Source organism: Euleptes europaea, chromosome 7 (genome assembly GCF_029931775.1).
Source record: "Euleptes europaea isolate rEulEur1 chromosome 7, rEulEur1.hap1, whole genome shotgun sequence".
NCBI lineage: Eukaryota > Metazoa > Chordata > Lepidosauria > Squamata > Sphaerodactylidae > Euleptes > Euleptes europaea.
In genome coordinates this window covers 22,710,033-22,732,880 of record NC_079318.1, presented here as the reverse complement: position 1 = coordinate 22,732,880, position 22,848 = coordinate 22,710,033, and positions in this window count along the sequence as shown.

The window sequence follows — 22,848 nt, the reverse complement described above, 5'->3', positions numbered from 1 at the left end:
TACAAACAAGGATAAAAGAACATGAAAGATACTGCAGACTTGGCCAACCTGAGAAATCAGCAGTGGCTGAACATGGACTGACACAAACAGGACACAGGGTCTTATTCCAAGACACTGAAAGACTGGACAATTCTACCAACTATTTTGTCAGATTGCACAGAGAAGCCATTGAAATTCATAAACATCAGCACAACTTTAACAGAAAAGAGGAGAGTTTAAGAATGAATAAGGCTTGGCTTCCTGCCCTGAAAAACCTCCAGACAAAGACAACATTCAACAATAGCCATACAGATTAGCTTTGGATTACACACATTAACAGATCACTTCAGGATACAATGGTTCCATATTAACATACCATACCCTCATTAGCACATTATCTTGATACTTACAGGACAATACTTTTGCAGGACAATACTCAGCTCAAACCCAACCCCTTTCTGACTATATATTACTCTTCCTACACCCTTGACACTGAGAGACACTGTCCTTCAGTGTTACTACTCTGAAGATGCCTGCCACAGTTGCTGGCGAAACGTCAGGAAAGAAAATTCCAAGACCACGGTTACACAGCCCGGATAACCTACAAGAACCAATGAACTCTGACCGTGAAAGCCTTCGACAATAAAGACTTGTATGTATGTAACCCAATTATGTGAATCTCACATGACCATTTAATTTGTCTCCTATGAATTCATCCTATGTAAGCACCTCTAAGCTTAGAATTAACTTTCCCATAGAAATACATGTTTCAGTACAGTGAATGCTTCCCTCATGGGTGCATAATATTCCATTACAGATACAATCCTTATATATGAGTATCGGCACCTTTTAAAATCATCATCAACATAAGTTCTTTCTCAATTCAGAGAAAGCTGGTATGTATACAATATCTGAATCCTGACACAGCATTTTTTTAAACGTGCTCCGTTGAATTACACCTTCCCACTTGCCACTCCATTAGAATGATTTTCACTGCAAATGTGTCCTTGAACCCACAGAAAATTATAAAGGGATGGTTTAAAGCAACAGCAACAACTAACCACAGCCTGTGATAACGGTATTAAGTCACCCGGTGCTCCTGGATAATCTATACTCCAGAATTAGCAAAAGACATGATTTCAAACAGAGTTTTAAGTCCAAATGTGTCAGAGTGATATTGAAGGGCACACTTTTAAAATATTTACTGCCTTAATTCATTCTTTTAAAAAGCCCCACTTCGTGTAAAGTGAAATGGAATTTAACTTTGGAAGTCTACTTATAGAATCATAGAATCATAGAGTTGGAAGGGACCACCAGGGTCATCAAGTCCAACCCCCTGCACAATGCAGGAATTTCACAACTACCTCCCCCCCACACACCCCTAGTGACCAGAAGGTGGTCAACATGCCCTCCCTCTCATCATCTGCCTAAGGTCACAGAATGAGCATTGCTGACAGATGGCCATTTTTTAAAAAAAGAATCTTCCTGCATCTCTGATTGCAGCCCCTTGCCCTGGTCCCTGAGTTGTGTTAGCTAATTGTGGGGAGAAAAAGGCACCCTGCATCGTCTCAGAAACATTAATTCCTCCTTTGAGCATAGTTATTTATATGTATGACCCCCAATTACCTTAGTTAATTTAATTTATATATGTACTGACTTTCAACTAAAATTCCCCAGTGCAGTTTACAGTACAATACAATAAAATCAATTGAAAGCTAATAAACTAGTAGGTTATGTTAATTTGTTAAGCTAAGCTAATAAGTTATGATGTCCCAAAGATGAGGCAGTTATGTCCCATCAGACAAGAGACACAGTCCTTTGCCCTCAGAGAGCTAAGGCACACACATGAGAATGGGAATGGAAAGACAAGACAGAGGTGGCAGGTCAATTTCATAGTGTCACAAGGAAGTTAAAATGTATATCCGGTTGAAGAAGAAAAAGAAAAGTTGGCTTTTATATGCTGACTTTCTCTACCACTTAAGGAAGAATCAAACCGGATTACAATCACCTTCCCTTCCCCGCCCCACAACAGACACCCTGTGAGGTGGGTGGGGCTGAGAGAAGTTCTCTAAGAGAACTGCGACTGGCCCAAGGTCACCCAGCTGGCTTCATGAGAAGTGGGGAATCAAACCTGGTTCTCCAGATTACAGTCCACCGCTCTAACCGCCACTCTTAACCACTACACCACGCTGTCAGGCTGACCTTCTCTTGTGGTTGTTCTTGCTTGGATGGAGGTAGTGCAGCTATCTTGCTGCCCTCAGTCATCTATGTAATAACAGAGTGCCCTTCCCATAATTTCTGCTGGGCAACTGATAGAGTTCTTGGTTGCAAGGAGCACACATTCAAGTTCCCTCCAGTTGCTCATACTTTTGTCTCTGGCTGGGACAAGGTTGGTCTTCCCCTTCCCATAATGTTTTTCCTGGGATGGAACCTCTTGGTGGCCCTTCGTCCTACAACCAATGACAGAGTTCAGAATGTTCTTTCTCTTACCTCTGCACTCTCAGGGCAATTTATGACACAGTTGTATTTTAGATTATATTACACTGATTGGTGGTGGTCTAATGTGATTGGCCAAAGGATTTGTAAGAACGTCCAATTGCTACACATTATAGATGAAAAAAAATCTTTGGTCTTTACCCTTAAATCTTGAAGAGACTAGTGTCTCCTAAAGCTACCTAGATAGATAGATAGATAGATAGATAGATAGATAGATAGATAGATAGATAGATAGATAGATAGATAGATAGATAGATAGATGCCCTGACCTGGATGGCCCAGGCTAGCCTGATCTCGTCAGATCTCAGAAGCTAAGCAGGGTCAGCCCTGGTTAGTATTTGGATGGGAGACCACCAAGGAAGTCCACAGTTGCTATACAGAGGAAGGCACTGGCAAACCACCTCTGTTAGTCTCTTGCCTTGAAAACCCCATAAGGGGTCGCCATAAGTCGGCTGCAACTTGACGGCACTTTACACACACAGAGATAGATAGATGGATAGATATAGATAGATAGATAATATCAGATAGATATCCTAGTTGGGGAATTCCTGGTGATTTGGGTGTAGAGTCTGGGAGTGTGGGTAGGGTTGTCAGGTCTGTCTTTCCACCGGCAGGAGGTTTTTGGGGCAGAGCCTAAGAAGGGTAGGGTTTGGAGAGGGGAGGGACTTCAATGCCATAGAGTCCAATTGGCAAAGCAGCCATTTTCTCCAGGTGAACTGATCCTCTATTGGCTGGAGATCAGTTGTAATAGCGGGAGATCTCCAGCCACCACCTGGAGGTTGGCAACCCCAAGTGTGGGGTTTGGAGAGGGGAGGGACCTCAGTATGGTAAAATGCCACAGTGCCTGCCCTCCAAAGCAGCCATTTGCTCCAGGGGAACTGAATTCTGTGTCTGGGCTTTGCATATTCCTAAATATCGCTTTGTTGAGCATGTTTTTTCTGTATTTTCTGATGCATAGTAGGAAATGTGGAAAAAATATTCCGACTAACCTCTGTCTTTTTCAACACGCATACACAGCAATGATGCTGAGCTATGCTTTGATGACACCACCTAGCAATGCAGTGGGCTGCCTATGATAAACCAGAGTTGAGCTTTTCTTGGAGCACAAAATAGTTTGCCATGTTCCCATTCAGCACAGCACTTAACTGCATTCCTACTTGACAAGCATTTTAATATTGCTGAAGTCAGTAGTACATAATCTCTTAACAGAGCTGCTTTTTCTGAATCAGGACCCCATTTCATGCATCTTATCCAAAGGAAGGCCATGCTCATAAAGTCAGATCTTTGGGCTGCCTTCCAACAGTATAACCAGAACATGATTCTATAAATGTTTCACATAGCTAGTGAAAGAGTAGATAATTTTGTTGTGCATATAAATGCCAATAATCCTTTTTTTAAATGCTACTAAAACCTTCGCCATATATATGTGCAACTGATGATATATATATATAGTACCACTAATTTCAAGCTATAAAAAAATCCCAGCACTGGAGCCAAGTGTTATATGAGAATACATCCAAATAAAATGGAAACTGGAAGTGAGGGATTACCCAGATCATATCCTCAAACAAGCAGTCCTCTGCTAAGGTTCAGCCTGCCCCATGAATCATGAGCTTGGCCTGCACAAGCTGTAGGCTTGTAAATCAGCGGCATTTTTGACAGCGCAGGAAAATTTTCAGGGCATTCTGCTTTGATAATAGCAGGGAACAGTCAGCACAGTGGGTTATTCTGAATATTTCTGTTTCATTGGTCTGATCCTCACTGGCAAATGCGCAAATACTTACAGAAGCCATAACTTTATCTTCGTTTTTGGAATTAAACATCAAGGTGTAGAAAGCTGTGATACTGAGCAAAGGAGAAGTAGGGGGAGGAAGTACTTAGCCCTTTCCCTTTTTGTTACTGCTCGCTCCCCTCCTCCCGGCTTTTTCTCCTGCAGGATTTCAGAGGCACATTTACAAGGGTGAAGAGTAGGCTTGCCACCCTCCAGGGGTGGCTGGAGAGCTCCAGGGATTACAACTAGGGTAGCCAAGTCCCTCTTGGAAACCGGCGGGAGGTTTTAGGGGCGGAGTCTGAGGATGGTGGGGTTTGGGGAGGGGAGGGACTTCAATGCCATAGAGTCTAATTGCCAAAGCGGCCATTTTCTCCAGGGGAACTGATCTCTATCGGCTGGAGATCAGTTGTAATAGCAGGGGATCTCCAGCTGCTACCTGGAGGTTGGCAACCCTGATTACAACTGATCTCCAGGCGACAGAGTTCACCTGGAGAAAATGGCCGCTTTAGAAGGTGGACTCTATAGCATTACCTGCCAAAGTCCCTCCCCAAACCCCATCCTCCTCAGGCTCTGCTCCCCAAATCTACAGGTATTCCCCAAACCAAAGCTGGCAATCCTAGTGAAGATTCATCTGGTAGAAGGAAAAGTAGCTGGGGAGACAAGCAGGAGTGGAAAATGGTTTGTGGGGAAAGTGTTAAGTGTTGCCACATAGTGATCTTTTGCTCATAACTGGTTTTTTAAAAAAAAATATAGTTGGGCTTTTGTATGTAAAATGCGGTTTACCTGTGAGACTCATAGGTGTGCTTTTCGTCAAGAAAACAAAGCAATGTCTTCTGCAAGAAAACACTGGAGATTTATTACATGGTTTCGAATGTGCTCCTTAGACAGCTGTTGAAGGGCCCTTGAAATCTGATGAGAGTGAAGGAATGAAGGGGACACCCCTTAACAATTGTAAGACTAATTTCACATATCAGTTTTTCAAGTTACAAGTGCTTAGGAAATGGGCAAACCAGATATCTATTTCGGATCCATCAGTACTTCTGATGCAAGAGAATGCATGTATGATTTCTGTCTCAGTGTGTGTGTGTGTGTGTGTGTGTGGTTTGTCATGCTGAGAGGGAGTAACCGAGGAGAAGGAAATCCCACTGAGTTCACTGGGTTTACATTTTTCGTTGTTTGTGCATGCACACCTTTTTCTCTCTTCCTTCCTTTCCTTCTTAATTTTGTATCTCTTTAACAATTTTTAAATTGTGTTAGGGTGGGGCAGAGGGAATCTTTACTTGTGGCCTCCCGCTGGCTTTCAGCAGCCCGGCAGAAAAACATTTCATCTGGCTGTACTTAACTGCATCTCCAAATATTCTGCAATGGGAGGCAAGCTCCTAACAGCATATAATGTTGTGGAATGGAAGTTAAAATTAGGATTGGGGGATACCGGCCATGAGGCTCATGTTCCCTATCACTATATCCCTCCAATGAAAATTTCCCATACTACATGGGTAGGGAGTTATTTAAAAAAGCAACTGTTGTGTTACCCTGCTCATCTCCGAGATTAGTGACCAGCTTTCTGCTCATCAACCTTGAATGCCAGCCATCACCCTAATAATTGCACATTGGCGCTACACTGAGGTTCAGGGCAAGGCGAGTGAGAAAAAGAAGAGTTGGGTTTTGTACTCCGCTTGTACTGTAAGGAGTTTCAAAGAGGCTTACATTCACAATCCCTTCCTCTTCCCACAACAGACACCTTGTGTGGTAGATGGGGCTGAGGGTAGTGTTGTCAGGTCCCACATCGCCATCGGCGGGCGGTTTTTGGGGCGGATCCTGAGGAGGGCAGGGTTTGGGGAGGGGAGGGACTTCTAGTATCAGAGGAGCATGCCTATTATTTTGGGTGTGGTGGAACACAGGCAGGATGGTGCTGCTGCACTAGTCTTGTTTGTGGCTTCCTAGAGGCACCTGGTTGGCCGCTGTGTGAACAGACTGCTGGACTTGATGGGCCTTGGTCTGATCCAGCAGGGGCCTTTCTTATGTTATGTTCGATGCCATAGAGTCCAATTGCCAAAGCGGCCATTTTCTCCAAGTGAACTAATCTCTATTGGCTGGAGATCAGTTGTAATAGCAGGAGATGGTCAGCTAGTACCTCGAGGTTGAGAGAACCAAGCAGCACCAAGCTCAATTGTTAATTATAACAAGACTTTAGAGTTAAACAAAAACACCAAATACTATCATGCAGACATGAACATATATTAATCACCATATATGCTATAAAGATTACAATCCAAAATCTCCAGTAAGATACTGAAATTATACAATAACTAATAAATGTATTACTTCAACTTTCAATAGAAAAATAATCTCAGGGTATGTTCCATCACACAATTTCTAAAAGAATCCCTTCAAAATATAAGTCTCATAGGATTGCTCCACAGTATCGGTGCAAGTTCCAAACGTAGGTATGAAGAAATTCAAACTAAGGCAAATCCTAAGGAAAAGTCCAAAGAAGTCCAAAACGACACCTCCGGGTTTTGTGTTCGTTTCGCGGTTGCTTCATCAGTTGTCGTCTCCTTATCAATTCATGTCGGGTTAATAAACCTCTAAAAATATTTTTAATAGCCCAAAGATCACAGTTAACCATTCAGTCTAATATAACCATTCATAAATTAATTACTACATTTTAATCAAGCATGCAACAGCTTACCATCATTTGACCAGCGTCCCGTAGGGTTTCTATCTATCTCTGATAGCAGGTAAGAAACCTCATTGCAAGTCTCCATTAAGAGACCTGGGTCTGCCAGCACAGCTGAGTGAAATCAAGACCACATAGAGATTTTTAAAGAAAGACAGATAGGTCGAACTCATTGTTCAAGCCGGCGGGGGAGAGCGATTTAAATAAATAGATGTGCCTAAGTTCTTGCTGATGTAATATTTTGGCAATATCCTCCTGATGATAGGAACGAGGTTTATATTGCCACAGGGCAAAAAATAAAATGTCATTCTCAGAATGTCCCATCTTGAGATAATGTTCAGTAAGTGGTGCCTCAAGAGTTTTGGAGCGGATCCTGGTTTTATGCTCACTGATGCGGATTTTTAATTGGCGTAATGTTGAGCCAATATAATATTTGAAACATGGACAGAATCATGAACTAATCTCTATTGGCTGGAGATCAGTTGTAATAGCAGGAGATGGTCAGCTAGTACCTCGAGGTTGGCAACCCTAGCTGAGAGAGTTCTGAAGGAACTGTGACGAGCCCAAGGTCACCCAGGAAGCTTCATGTGGAGGAGTGGGGAATCAATTAGAGTCCACCGCTCTTAACCACTATGCTGGAAGCTACCCATCTATACTTGGAGCTCAGCATCATTGGACAGTTGAAGGGGGGAGAGATTTTGTGATCATTTATCCCCCCCCCCAATTCTTTATGGGTCCCCCTACCTTGTCCTGTTCTCATGCAAAAGTACATTGTATGCAGAGTTTCATTACAACACATTTCATTCTCTGGAAGTATTTGACAGTGATGTGCTGCTAATGGAGGAAAGAGTGATCTTATCATGACCATTTTAAATTCCAGCGACATATTTATTTATTTTTATTTATTTTAAAAACCTTTATTAGCCGCCTGTAGAGGCCCACTGTAGAGTCCCTGGAAAAGAAAATCATGCTAGGAAAAGTGGAGGGCAGCAAGAAAAGAGGAAAACCCAACAAGAGATGGATGGACTCAATAAAGGAAGCCACAGCCCTCAATTTGCAAGACCTGAGCAAGGCTGTCAAAGATAGGACATTCTGGAGGACTTTGATTCATAGGGTCGCCATGAGTCGGAAGTGACTTGATGGCACTTAACACACACACACACACACACACACACACACACACACACACACAGAGGCCCACCTATTAAAGAAGGTCTCAGGACCTTCCAGAATTCGGAGTCTTTAGTGCCGTCAGACTCTCTTCTTGCTCAATACTTCCAGGTGTTTCAGAATTCAAAGAGAATTAGGGATGGGCAAAAAAATATGGGCCATCCTGAACTGAACTAACCCCAAACCTGAACTGAACTAACCCCAAACTATGTTTATGGAAGCCTCCCCACCCCCTTCCTATTGTTTCATTTGTCAACACCTCTCAGTTTGAGCCAGGCCTAGAAGGAGAAATGCTTTATTTCTGACACAGGCTAAAACAGGTTATGCAGCAAAGATATTGCTATGTTTGGGCTTGCTAATGCACACACACATACACACTGTAATGCACATGCACAGAGGGTTCCTTTTACTTATGTTTAATTTATAGTCTGTGGCAAGATCTTGGTAGGACATTTATTTCTGTATGAATGGCGCAATTATTCCACGGGTTTTAGTAATACAGCAGCCTACCCAAAAAGCTTAGTGATGATACTGTGATCCTGGGCATATGGTGACAGCTTAAGTTGGTGGCATGTCAGAAAACTTTTCATTGTGTTGTGGTTCCAAAAGAAAACAAATGGGATGTGTGGTCCCTAGAGAAGTAAAATTTCTGGAAAATCTGAACGTGGTGGGGGGGAAATCAGAAATTGTGGGGGAAATTGAAATATATGCAACACTTACTTTTGTATCAATGCTTAACATAGTTCAGTGCTTTAACCTTCTAAGTGGTGTAGAGAGTGGTGTAACACTAAGTGGTGTAACCTTCTAAGTGGTGTAGAGAGCCAGCATGGTGTAGTGGTTAAGAGCGGTGGTTTGGAGTGGTGGCGTCTGATCTGGAGAACCGGGTTTGATTCCCCACTCCTCCACATGAGCTGTGGAGACTAATCTGGTGAATTGGATTTGTTGCCCCGCTCCTACACACAAAGCCAGCTGGGTGACCTTGGGCTAGTCACACACTCTCAGCCTCACCTACTTCACAGGGTGTCTGTTGTGGGGAAGGGAAGGGAAGGTGATTGTAAGCCGGTTTGATTCTCCCTTAAGTGGCAGAGAAAGTCGGCATATAAAAACCAACTCTTCTTCTTCTTCTTCTTCTTCTTCGTCAACCTGTTTCAAAGGGTGTAAAGTGATTTGCATTTTCAGTCAATCCATTGTTAGCTTGTTTCTTTATGAGTTATAAAGCACTTTATATGGAGGTCTGCCTATGTTAATTTTTGTTATTGCTTCAGCTTTGTAACATAGAGGTGCACTTTTTGATTGCACTCTGCTTAGAATGGCATTGGGTGAAAATGCGTGGTCGCTTTAGCCTCCTTTATTCCCTGTTTCAGCCAGGATTCAGCCAGGATCGAACGCATGCGTTTCGCAGAATGTGCGTTCAATCCTGGCTGAATCCTGGCTGAAACAGGGAATAAAGGAGGCTAAAGCGACCATGCGTTTTCGCCCATTGTTAGCTTTCTACAAGCAAAGCTGCAAATAATATACCCTGGCCTACACTAGACCGAGAGACAGCACACTGCAAACAGCTGCACCCTATGTGACATCAGCACATGTCTTTACCAGCGGCAATGCAGGAACAATTGTCAACAATACAAAACACACATTTTTGGGTAATAAACAAAGGAAAATGTATTCTTCAGACAGAAGCAGCCTCCTCGTCTGTTTTTACATGGAGGCATGCAAAACCAGCCTCACCACAGAAGCAGCAGTGGGCAAAGCGTCACAGGTTGGGGATGGCATCTGTGTGCCCCATTCCCATGCTGTTCCCTCCCTCCTGGTGCTGTCTGATCCCCTATTCCCTTTGTCACATTAATGCACAAGTGCCGAGGTGATGACCATCTCCCGTCGGGGTCCCCACAGCCCAGCAACCCACCCTTTCCCACTTTACAGCGGAGTGCAATGTTCAAGGCAGGAATGAAAAGAAAATAATCTCAATCAAGAAAATACTATTGATCAAGAAAATAATATCAATATCTCTGACGTTATGGAATAGAAAAGAATCTGGCCCAAGCAAGCAATCCAGGAGCAGCCCTGCTCCCGCTGCAAAAGAAGAAGAAGAAGAAGAGCTGGTTTTTATATGCTGACTTTCTCTACCTTTTAAGGAGAATCAAACTGGCTTACAATCGCCTTCCCTTCCCCTCCCCACCACAGACACCTTGTGAGGTAGGTGGGGCTGAGAGAGCTCTAAGGGAGCTGTGACTAGCCCAAGGTCACCCAGCTGGCTTCATGTGTAGGAGTGGGGAAACCAACCCGGTTCACCAGATTAGCCTCTGCCGCTCATGTGGAGGAGTGGGGAATCAAACCCGGTTCTCCAGATTAGAGTCCACTCCTCCAAACCACCGCTCTTAACCACTACACTACGCTGGTGGAAAGGTGGCAAAATATTGTGGAGAGGATGGCCATGAGTGGTGGTTAGGGTTGCCAGCTCCAGGTTGGAAATGACCTGGAGAATTTGGGGGTGGAGCCTGAGTAGAGTGGGGTTTGGGGAGGGGAGGGACTTTATTAGGGTAAATTGCCATAGATAGGACGTTTTGGAGGACATTGATTCATAGGGTCATCATGGGTCGGAAGCAACTTGACGCCACTTAACACACACACAATGCCATAGAGTCCACCCTTCAAAGAGGTCATTTTCTCCAGGTGAACTGATCTCTGTCACCCGGAGATCAGTGGTGAATAGTTTATAGCTCCTTGTTCTTGCAAGGAGATGGAAACAAGTGGCTCTACCAGAAATAGATGAATGGAAAGAAAAGATCCTGGAATATACAAATATGGCCAAGATGACTTATTTTATGAATTTAGACGACACACAAAATGTTGAGCAGTTTAGTGAGAAGTGGTTACCATGGTATACCTATATATCTTCAAATATTTAACTCTAACATAATTTTTCTCCTTTTCATGTTAGTAAAAGATACTTAAGTGTATACATACTTTAAAGATGACTATTTTAAGAGAAACTGACCATGGTTTATCTTAAATATTATCTTAGTAATATTACCGGCTGCTTATTATACACAAAAATATACACAATTACTTTTTATCGAGTAAAAATAGAATAGAAATTAACATTTTGAATCAGCAGTAATAACTACAATAAGTATAGCATAATTTAGATATTAAGTATAATCTATGTGTGTATATCAATGATTGAGACAATGTCGTTTATTGCAAACAGATGCAAACTTTCCCCCTTCCCCTTCTTTCCTTTCTGTATTCCCTTAAAAAAAGAGAGAGATCAGTGGTAATAGCAGGAGATCTCCAGACACCACCTGGAGACTGGCAACCCTAGGGGTGGTATATACTGGAAACTTGGTAGCACAAAGGCATTTGTTGGGCACTGTTCATGTAATTATATACAGGACTGTGTATACTTTGTGCTTTGAACACAAACCAAACAAAATTCAGTAGCTGGTGTCAAGACTAGTTCAGTTGTGAGACGCACAGATTGACAGACTGATGTGTCATTGCTTATTTTTTGTACATTTGCTTCTGCTTGTCTTGGGGATGGTGCAAAATCTTACCTGGGCAGCTGAACATCTGTCCGTTGAATCTCTGCATAGCTAGTGATCCAAGCCCAGTAATAAAAGTGGGCTATCTCTCACAAAACACAAAACACACCGTCTCTCTTAGACATGAAAGTATTTTTCTGGCAATGGCATAGCTTTCTGGAATGTATTCAGAGTTGTTCAGAAGGGCACTCCTGTAGAAAGAGAGCAAAGCTGTGGTGTAATGGTTTAGCTCAAGAGGTGACATTTAGCAGAGTTAAAAACATTTTTGTCTTGTGGCCTTAAACAGAATGGTTTGTACTAGCTGGAGATCTCCCACTATTACAACTGATCTCCAGCCGATAGAGGTCAGTTCGCCTGGAGAAAACGGCTGCTTTGGCCATTGGACTCTATGGCATTGAAGTCCCTCCCCTCCCCTCCTCAGGTTCTGCCCCCCAAAACTCTCACCAGTGGCGAAGAAGAAACTGACAACCCTAATTCCAGCCCAACTACATTATCTTATTGTTGTGGGGCCTGGTATCTCCCTGCTCACCTGGAGGGTCCATGAATGCAGCAGGCTCCAGAGTGGACATGGCTCTATAATGGAGAAAGTACCACGTGAACTTGGGCTTGCAGCAGATGTTCCAACTTTATTGGTGGTGCAGAGCTGTGGTTGAACCAAGCTCAGCCTCTGCTACAGATTGGCAGACCTCTTCTCCTCTGCCAGCCACCCCCAGGTGTGCTGCATCACTGCCTTTAATGCCCACCCCAGCATTTTACTCCGTCTCTCGGGCTTTGCTCACATTCCCAGAGGCGCACCCTTGCCTCCTAGGGTGGCTGAGGCCCAGGATTGCCAGGTCCGGGTTAGGAAATACCTGGAGATTTTTGGGCGGAGCCTGAGGAGGGCGGGGTTTGGGGAGGGGAGGGACTTCAATCCCATAGAAACCAAAGCGGCCATTTTCTCCAGGTGAACTGATCTCTATCAACTGGAGATCAGTTGTAATAGCGGGAGATCTCCCACTAGTACTTGGAGGTTGGCAACCCTACTGAGGCTATTATCCATCTCCACCTCACTGAGTGCATGTTGGGCTAGATGCACCTAGGGTTGCCAACCTCCAGGAGATGGCTGGAAACCTTGGGCTAGTCACAACTCTCTCAGTCCCACCTACCTCCCAGGGTGTTTGCTGTGGGGAAGGGAAGGTGATTGTAAGCCAGTTTGATTCTTCCTTAAGTGGTAGAGAAAGTCGGCATATAAAAACCAACTCTTCCTCTTCCTCTTCAACTGATCTCCAGGTGATAGAGATCAGTTCACCTGGAGAAAATGGCCACTTTGGAAGGTGGACTCTACGGCACTATACACAGTTGAAGCCCCTCCCCTCCAAACACCCCTCCTCAGGCTCCACCCCCAAAATCTCCAGGTATTTCCAAACCCAGAGCTGGCAACCCTAGATGTGCCACACCAGAACATTTTACCCCGCTATCCCCAGACAGGGGAGTTTCCAACTTTTCTGACCCTGCAGTGGTTATGCCAATGCCCTTGTGGCTGGGTCTATCCAGACTCTCTGCCACACTTATCTTACCAGATTAAAAAAATGATCATACCTTGTAATCTGCTTTCCAACTGACTGATGTTATCATACTTTGTAATCCGTTTACTAGTTGACTGAAAAGGTTTTTTTTATCATACTTGTAATCTGCCTTAAATCCCAGTGAGAAAGGTGGCTTATAAAGTAACAACAACAATGTAAAAATAACACCAATAACAGTAATATTTTAAAAGGCTGACTGTGGCTCCATGTTCATTGAAAGGGTCTGCAATGTCCTCCTGGTCAAGGCATGTGCATGAAATACTAAAAGCATTGTGATCACTTTCTATATAAAGTAAATCTGTACACAAAATCCAAAGCCTACTGTTTTTCAGCTGCCTTTGCCTCCATTGTGGCAGACAAAACTGGTCTCCTACCCCGCAGGTGGGTTTGCCTCGAGAAACATTCAAAGATGGCTTTAGACAAAGGGCCAGCCTAATTGCTCATTAATGTCCATTGACCCCTATCAATGACCAGACCAAAGAGGAGAGCCCCTTTATATCACAGCACAGCAAGATTCTCAACAATATTACTGACCTATCTGTTCTACATCCCTGCTCCCACCTTATACTCATGGCTGAGGCTGCTTACCGGAGCTGCTCTATGCTCCCATAGAGAAGGATCTGTTTTCATTAACTCCATCAAGTAGCTGAACTCCAATGAAGTCCTTAAAGAGTGCCGCAGGGCCTGAGAGATGGAGCTATTCTGCCAGGCTTAGTGTTGAGGCCAGCTATGGTTCTTTTCTCATAAATACTGGCCTCCCTAACTTCCATTCTGACCTCTCCCTTTTTTCCCTAGGGTTGCCAACCTCCAGGTACTAGTTGGAGATCTCCTATCTCCAGCCGATAGAGATCAGTTCCCCTGGATAAAATGGCAGCTTTGGCAATTGGACTCCATGGCATTGAAGTCCCTCCCCTCCCCAAACCCTGCCCTCCTCAGGCTCTGCCCCCCAAAAACCTCCCACCGGTGGTGAAGAGGGACCTGGCAACCCTACCTTTCCCCCTTTTTACTATCATTAGGGGATTTATACCTGCTCCCCTGACTGTTGTTGCATGGTACACTTGGTGGGGCGCCATTGGACATTTTTGTCCTCTGTTTTTCGATTTTTTTCCTTTAGGATTTTTAAATTGATGTTTTAAAGGGGTTTTATTATAACTTTATTTTTATCTTATGGTGTAAACCTCCCTGATCCTGGCCTTGGCTGGGGAGAGCGGGGTAGAAGATTGACAAAATAAATAAATAAACAAACAAACAAATCCTAGATATTGGTGTTCATTCACCTAGCCATAAGGATGGATTATCTTGTCAATAGCATGCCCCATGATCAGCTGTGTGTGTGTTAAGTGCCGTCAAGTCGCTTCTGACTCATGGTGACCCTATGAATGAAAGTCCTCCAAAATGTCCTATCTTTGACAGCCTTGCTCAGATCTTGCAAATTGAAGGCTGTGGCTTCCTTTATTGAGTCAAACCATCTCTTGTTGGGTCTTCCTCTTTTCCTGCTGCCCTCAACTTTTCCTATCATGATGGTCTTTTCCAGTGATTCTTGTCGTCTCATGACGTGACCAAAATACGATAGCCTCAGCTAGCTGCTGTATAAAGGGAAAATTATACATAGCATACATGCCCCTGCTGTAAGCCTTCCAGGGAAAGGATGCTGAACTAGATGGATCATTGGTCTCATCCAGCAGGGCTTTAAGTAGCATTCTTGAGGGCAGCAGCATGAGAATATCTCCCTATATAGAACTGTACTAAGGTTCAGGGGGTAGATCAGAGGAAGAAGAATAGCTTCTTCCTCATATGACTTATGGTGACCCCTGGTGGGGTTTCCAAGGCAAGAGACTGTCCAGAGGTGGTTTGCCATTGCCTGCCTCCTTTAAAATATGGGAAACGAAATGTCACCAAGTTGTGATCTACCAATACACATTTGCAAACCAGTTTGTCAGAAATATAACCTAATCCTTCTTCTTGGAATAATTTATATCCTGCTTTTCTATATAAATAATGCTCAAGGCAGCATCCATTATCAGAAGAAGAAGAGTTGGTTTTTATATGTCGACTTTCTCTTCCACTTAAGGCAGAATCAAACCGGCTTACAATCACCTTCCCTTCCCCTCTCCACAACAGACACCCTGTGAGGTAGGTGGGGCTGAGAGAGTGTGATTTGCCCAAGGTCACCCGGCTGGCTTCGTGTGTAGGAGTGGGGAAACAAATCCAGTTCACCAGATTAGCCTCTGCCGCTCATGTGGAGGAGTGGGGAATCAAACCCGGTTCTCCAGATCAGAGTCCACTGCTCCAAACCACCGCTCTTAACCACTACACCACGCTGGCTCTTAACCATATAGTAAAAGAAATCACATAAGGTAAATACGTATTTCACAAGTCTCGTGGCAATGTTTCCTGGCATGGAATAGAATGAACAGCTGAGGAGGACAGCTTTTGTAACATCTATTTTCCATGGAGAAGATCACACTCTGTTAATTTACATCTTTACAGGCTAAATGGGGCCTATACAGGAGAGTATGATGTATACATCCAGTGCTGTTTTCACAGCAATTAATGTAATTTCACAACCAGCTCTAATCACAAGAGAAAAACCCACATCAACACCAATGAGGAAGCTCAGGGCAAACAATATGGGTAGGAAGGAGAGTTATTATGGCCAGGCTACCAGCTTCTTCATATTTCCTCTTAGAGGGGTTGTTGCACCACTGAAACCAAAGCAGAAAAATCCAAGATGCCTTCTGTCATTGTGGAGTCAAGCTGTTCTTAGTTTTTGCTTTGTTTGGGGTTTTATTTTTGCCGTCAAGTAGGGTTGCCAGGTGGGTGGCCACTCTTATAGGCGAGAGGTTTTAGGGGGTGGGGCTGGGGCAGCCGTGGCGCACGCGGTTGCACACACGTGATCACGGCACTTCCAGTTTTACTTCCCGAAGTGCCACATCGCAGCAGCTGCTTTTGCATTCAAATCCCCCAAATTTGGGGGTTTGAGTGTTAAATCAGCTGCGGTGATGCAGCACTTCCGGAAGTAAACCCAGAAGTGCCGTCATTGCGTGCGCGCAGCCTCCCCAGCCCCTAAAACCTCCCACGATCTGGAGGGGGGACCTGGTAACCCTACTGTCAAGTTACATATAACTTATGGCGACCCCTGGTGGGGTTTTCAAGGCAAGAGACTGTTCAGAGGTGGTTTGCCATTGCCTGCCTCCATGTCATGACCCTGGTATTCCTTGGCGGTATCCCATCCAAATTCTTGCCAGGGTCGACCCTGCTTAGCTTCAACGATCTGACAAGAGCATGCTAGCCTGGGCCATCCAGGTCAGGGATGCTCTTAGTTAGGGTCAACTTATTCCTGGTGGCCAAAAGCTGCCACTGGGGATGGCTATGTCGGTTTCACCATGCTCATCTGGTGGTTCCAAGCAAAACTTCCTATTAATGAACTTCAGTGGCTCATCCTCAGATGGCAAAGACATCATTCCACTTGTTGAAAGATAGGAAATCACAGCCAATACTACAACCGGGTAAAAATCCAAACATGATTTAAGTACAGGCATTGTGAGAGTATCCTATTGACATTTAGGTAATCTTTGCCTGAATCTTAAACCCAAGTAACAATGCAAGGTGAATGTACAGTAACTGGATGAAATAAAGTTGTATTTGGAATGTAGCGAGCAACGATACATTTCACTAAGAAAGTGGTTTACTTAAAGAGCCTCTAAGGGCTTGAGAAAAGAGCAACCTGCAATTACAATGAATGCAACTTGCAGCTGGGAAGGTGCACATCTGGCAAAAGGGCTGGTTAAAATATAAAACTCTGTCTTCAAACATCTTTTGAGCATGCTACAAGGCATTACATTCAATATTGGTGTAGCATGGTATATGGAGTTTTTAAAAAATTACATGCAAACAAGAAAATACAAAATAAAAATCTTAACAGTAATGTACACAAACGGTTATTCCCTTAGCCAATACATCCATATGTCATTATATGCCATTTCAAATGGGTTATTCCATCTGCTGAACACCTCCCAAGATAAAAGCTAAGTACTTCCAAACTATGGTGATTATGATCTTTTGGCATCACTCGATAGCTCACAGTACAAGTATTTACAAATCCATGAAGAACACACCTTGATCATGGGTAGATTGATGCACAAACCAGAACTACATGTTCAAGAACTCCAGTTGTATTGATTTATTTCTCCTAGGCATCCCAGGCCCCAATATAACTATGTAAATATACAACAATGTAAAAAAAAATACAAGACTTTAATAAAGCAAACATTAAAACAACACATGAAAAGCAAAACTCCAAAACAACTTATGCCCCAACCAGGAGGCTATACCCCCTTTGTCTAGGCTCAGGTTACCCACAAAGTTCTCTGAAACAGCTCTGTTTTTTATCCAGGAGGGTAGGAGCCCCCACCACCTTGTCCAGGAGGTTCCCCCACCCCGAAATATGGGACAGTCACTGAAAACAGCTGGGGCCAGACTGCGACAGAATGTACCCTTGATTAGGGTTGCTAGCTTTGGTTTGGGAAATACCTGGAGATTTTGGGGGATGGACCCTGAAGAGGGCAGGGTTTGAGGAGGGAAGGGTCTTCAAAGGGGTATAATGCCATAGAGTCCACCTTCCAAAGCGCCCATTTTCTCCAGATGAACTGATCTCTGTCACCTGGAGATCAGTTGTAATAGGGGGAGATCGCCAGCCACTGCCTGGAGCTTGGAAACCCTATTGATAATGGAAGAACTGATAATAGACCTTGGTGGAAAGAGCTTAGCTGCAGCACAAAAACGTGCAGTGAGAGGCAGTCATTCAAAGGTGTGGATTCCAAGTCACAAAGGCCTTTAGAGCACTAACAGCACTATCATCTCGAACTGGACTAGGGTTGTCAGGCCCCTCTTCGCCTCCGGTGGGATTTTTGTGGCGGAGCCTGAGGAGGGCAGGGTTTGGGGAGGGGAGGGACTTCAATCCCATAGAGTTCAATTGCCAAAGCGGCCATTTTTCTCCAGGTGATCTGATCTCTATCGGCTGGAGATCAGTTGAATTAGCAGGAGATCTCCTGCTATTACCTGGCAGTTAGGAAATCAGGACAGGAGCGAAATTCACTTAAAGTGCAAAAATAGACTTTTATGTGCTACTAAACTAGGATCTTACAACATACAATAAACTCAATAACATATGAGACATACAGTTAGACAACACGACACCATAAGAGGTGACCAGATTGAAGGAAAAATAGCAGAAATATTTGAAATGTCTCTAGAAGAGTTCATACATCTTCAATTATGCTTCTTTCTTGTATAGGTTTATGTAGAGAAATCAAATTCCCGAAGAGGAAAGCTCACAAGGAGGATACAGCCATTTCAAATTCTTTTTTTCATCAGTCCTTCATTGGAATTCCTCTTATAATTTCACATAATCACAGTTCTCAAAATGCTGGAGCATAAACTAATCTGCAGCCAGTGAAGGGACCTCAGAATACAAGTAACACAGTTCCATAGCCTAGCCCCAGATAACAAACTGCCACATTTTGTACCAGCTGCAGTTTCCAGATCATCTTCGAGGGTAGCCCCATGTACAGTGTATTATAGTAATCTAGCCTTGAGGCTCCTGAAACATGGATCAGAGTGGCCAGATCAAACATCTGCAAGTAGGGAGCAAGCTTCCTAACTAGATATGAGTCTAGCAGGAAAAAAGCATTTTTCACTGTCATGGACACCTGTTTCTCGAACAGGAAACCAGGATTCAGGAAGAACTAGATTTGAGCCCAGTAGCACCTTAGTGGGAAATAGCTGGAAATAGACACAGTTAGCATTGGGGGGTTTGGTTGCTGGAGGAAGATTAAATTCTGTCCGGGTAAGGCTAGAAGAGAATATCCTGGACCTGTTCCATCCAGGGATGTCCAGGCCATCTGGGAGAGGCATACGGACTGCAGAGACAGGCGCTTCTAGGGCTTTCAGTTGGAGGACAACAAGTTATTTCCTATGGGATAAAGAATTTTACGAACAGATTGATGGAGTAGCTATGGGAAGTCCACTCAGTCCAGTAATAGCAAACTTTTACATGGAATATTTTGAAAAGACAGCATTAGAATCGGCACCTTACAAACCTACAGTCTGGTTCAGGTTCGTAGATGACACATTTACTATTTGGAGCCATGGTGAAGAAAAATTAATGGACTTTCTAAACCATCTTAATAATATCCATTCAAACATTCAGTTTACCATGGAAAAGGAAACTGAGGGTAAACTCCCATTTCTTGATACCCTTGTCATCCGTAAAACAAACTTTCAGTTAGGTCACAAGGTCTTCCGGAAACCAACTCACACAGATCGCTACTTACACAAAAACTCCAACCACCACCCCCGACAGAAAAGAGGAATAATCAAAACATTAATGGACCATGCAAGACGAATCTGTGAACCACAGTTTCTCAAGGAAGAAACTAATCATCTAAATCACGCACTGCTAGCAAACGGCTACTCCAAGAATGAAATCAGAAGGGCCATTAAACCAACCAAAAATCAGAAAACTCAGGAAAAACAGTCTCCCATAGGAAAGGTATTCTTGCCATTTATTAAAGGAGTCACTGATAGGATGGAGAAACTTTGGAAAAAACATAACCTACAAAGAGTGTTTAAACCCACCAAGAAAATACAACAAATGCTACGATCAGCAAAAGACAAAAGAGACCCCCTCACCTCTGCAGGAGTATATCATATACCTTGCAGCTGTGGACAAGTTTACATCGGGACAACAAAACGCAGCATACAAACAAGGATAAAAGAACATGAAAGATACTGCAGACTGGACCAACCTGAGAAATCAGCAGTGGCTGAACATGGACTGACCCAAACAGGACACAGGGTCTTATTCCAAGACACTGAAAGACTGGACAATTCTACCAACTATTTTGTCAGATTGCACAGAGAAGCCATTGAAATTCATAAACATCAGCACAACTTTAACAGAAAAGAAGAGAGTTTAAGAATGAATAAGGCTTGGCTTCCTGTCTTGAAAACCTCTAGACTAACAAAGACTACAGTCAACAATAGCCATGCAGATTAGCTTTGGATTTCACACATTAACAGATCACTTCAGGATACAATGGTTCCATATTAACATACCACACCCTCATTAGCACATTATCTTGATACTTACAGGACAATGGTTAGCACATTACCTTTGTTAATTTTTGCAGGACAATGATTCAGCTCAAACCCAACCCCTTTCTGACTATATATTACTCTTCCTACACACTTGACACTGAGAGACACTGTCCTTCAGTGTTACTCCTCTGAAGATGCCGGCCACAGCTGCTGGCGAAATGTCAGGAAAGAAAATTCCAAGACCACGGTTACACAGCCCGGATAACCTACGAGAACCAATGAACTCTGACCGTGAAAGCCTTCGACAATATTAAGAAGCTGTCTCTTTACCTGTCTGCCACCTGTCTCCTAGCTTCAGGAACAACTCTAGTTTCAGTGAGGCAGGCAAGTATCAGGCTTTGCTGGGCTTGTTGAAATTGGCACTCTAGTTGTAAAAGGGACATGATCTTCTTGATTCCACTAACTGCCCTGCATCCACCCTTAAAAAGTGCACACCATTACACAAGAGGAAATATTTTTCTGGAAAAATTTTTCAAGGTATGCCATGCCTACTATTAGACCGCATTCCTGTATGTTCTCTATAGTAACTTTACTCGATGATAATGATTTATAACTGACTATAATGATTTCAAAGTGTGAATACCTAAGCTTGTGACTGCATGCAATATGCCTAAAGATGGTGAACAGACACCGCCTAATTTCAGTCTGGCCTAATTTCAAATGAAAGAATCTTTCTTCCGTTTTTCTTCTGCTTCAAGCATTCATTAGGGAGCTGGTAGAAGTGTGTAAATATTGACCTACCCTTCTCAGAGCTGTAGTTGCTACATTGCATATTATTCCTTGCTTATGTGCAGTTGTACGTGTATGTACTCCTAGTTTTGCTAACCTCCAGGTTGGGCCTGAGGATCTCCCAGAATTACAGTTGATCTCCAGACTACAGAGATCAATTCCCCTGGAGAAAATGGCTGCTTGGGATGGTGGGCTCTTTGTTATTATACTGTGCTGAGGACCATCCCCTTCCTTCCCCAACCCCCTCCCTCCCAGGCTCTGCCCCCAAATCTCCAGGAATTTCTTAACCCAGAGATGGCAGCCTTAGCGCTGCCCATCCTTCTGCAAAATCATTTCAAGATGTGATCCTTGCAACATAATTTCTTGGAAAAAAGCCCAGTTCCTATGAAAATGAGCCTATAGATCCATGATGGTGTACACAAAACTCGTATCTTTGAGCTGGGCCTTTGTTGGCTGTGTGAACACCGCTGTGAAGAGCTGCCTGGTGGAGGTGCACCCTGTGCATTTGTAGTTATGAATTCCAGGGTGGGTAAATAACTGACAAGGTTGTGTAGGGCGGGCTTAATTCAAAGGGTATTGGTGCGCATTTTACCAATGCAAGGAAAGAAGAGTTGGAGATGTGGTAATCAAAGCCCTTGCAGATGGTTTATGTTAAAGGGCATATGTGTGTTCATCACCACATGACTGGAATCCAAGCCAATTAACAGCTTGTGATGGTAATGCCAACCTTTCATATGGTGGAAATCTTCCAGCAGAACACGATGACAACATGTGATTGAGAAAAGACCGACCTTGCATGGATATTTGTCGTGCATCATTCCGTTGACTTGGGGTTCTAGCAGGTTAGTCTTGCACTGTAGAAAAAGCAGACTGTTGAATAAGCTTTCAGAGGTGGGATTTAGCTAAGCAGACTGGCAGGGTGATGGCCAGAGTGGGGACAGAAAGTGCATTGCTCCGTTTCAGGAAGTCACTGCCCCTCCATACCACCCGCCCCTCTGACTCTCTCCATTCACAACCTTTCTGCCTCCCCCTGACCTCTCATCATCTCTGCTCAGGATTGTGAACAGTGCAGTTCGAGCACAGCGATAATGTGTAGTAGGTAAAAGGTGAGTTAAGGCTCTGGGCTTTCCCACATCATTCCCCAGGCATCTGTAATGACACCATGACAAGCCACATATACCCAGTGGAGCTTTCTTCTTCTTCTTCTTCTTCTTCTTCTTCTTCTTCTTCTTCTTCTTCTTCTTCTTCTTCTTCTTCTTCTTCTTCCTTCTTCTTCTTCTTCTTCTTCTTTACAGTTTTCATAACAAAAGTCATAAACAGTGAAGGAGCTTCCTGAACTCTCACATCTTATGAAGGTTTGGGAAACCCTATTGCCACACTGCCTTTAAAGACACCTGGGGAGTAGGGGCGCCAACCTCCAGGTACTAGCTGGAGATCTCCTGCTATGACAACTGATCTCCAGCTGATTAATATCAGTTCACCTGGAGAAAATGGCCGCTTTGGCAATTGGACTCTATGGCATTGAAGTCCCTCCCCTCCCCAAACCCTAGGCTCCGCCCAAAAAATCTCCAGGTATTTCTCATCCTGGAGCTGGCAACCCTACTGGTGAGCAAGCAGGGAAGGAGCATTAGCTACTCCAACTCCTGGGTAGGGATGGTTGATGTAGGGTTACCAATTGCCAGGTGGGGCCTAGAGTTCTCCTGGAATTACGACTAATCCCCAGACGGCAGAGATTATTTCCCCTGGAAAAAT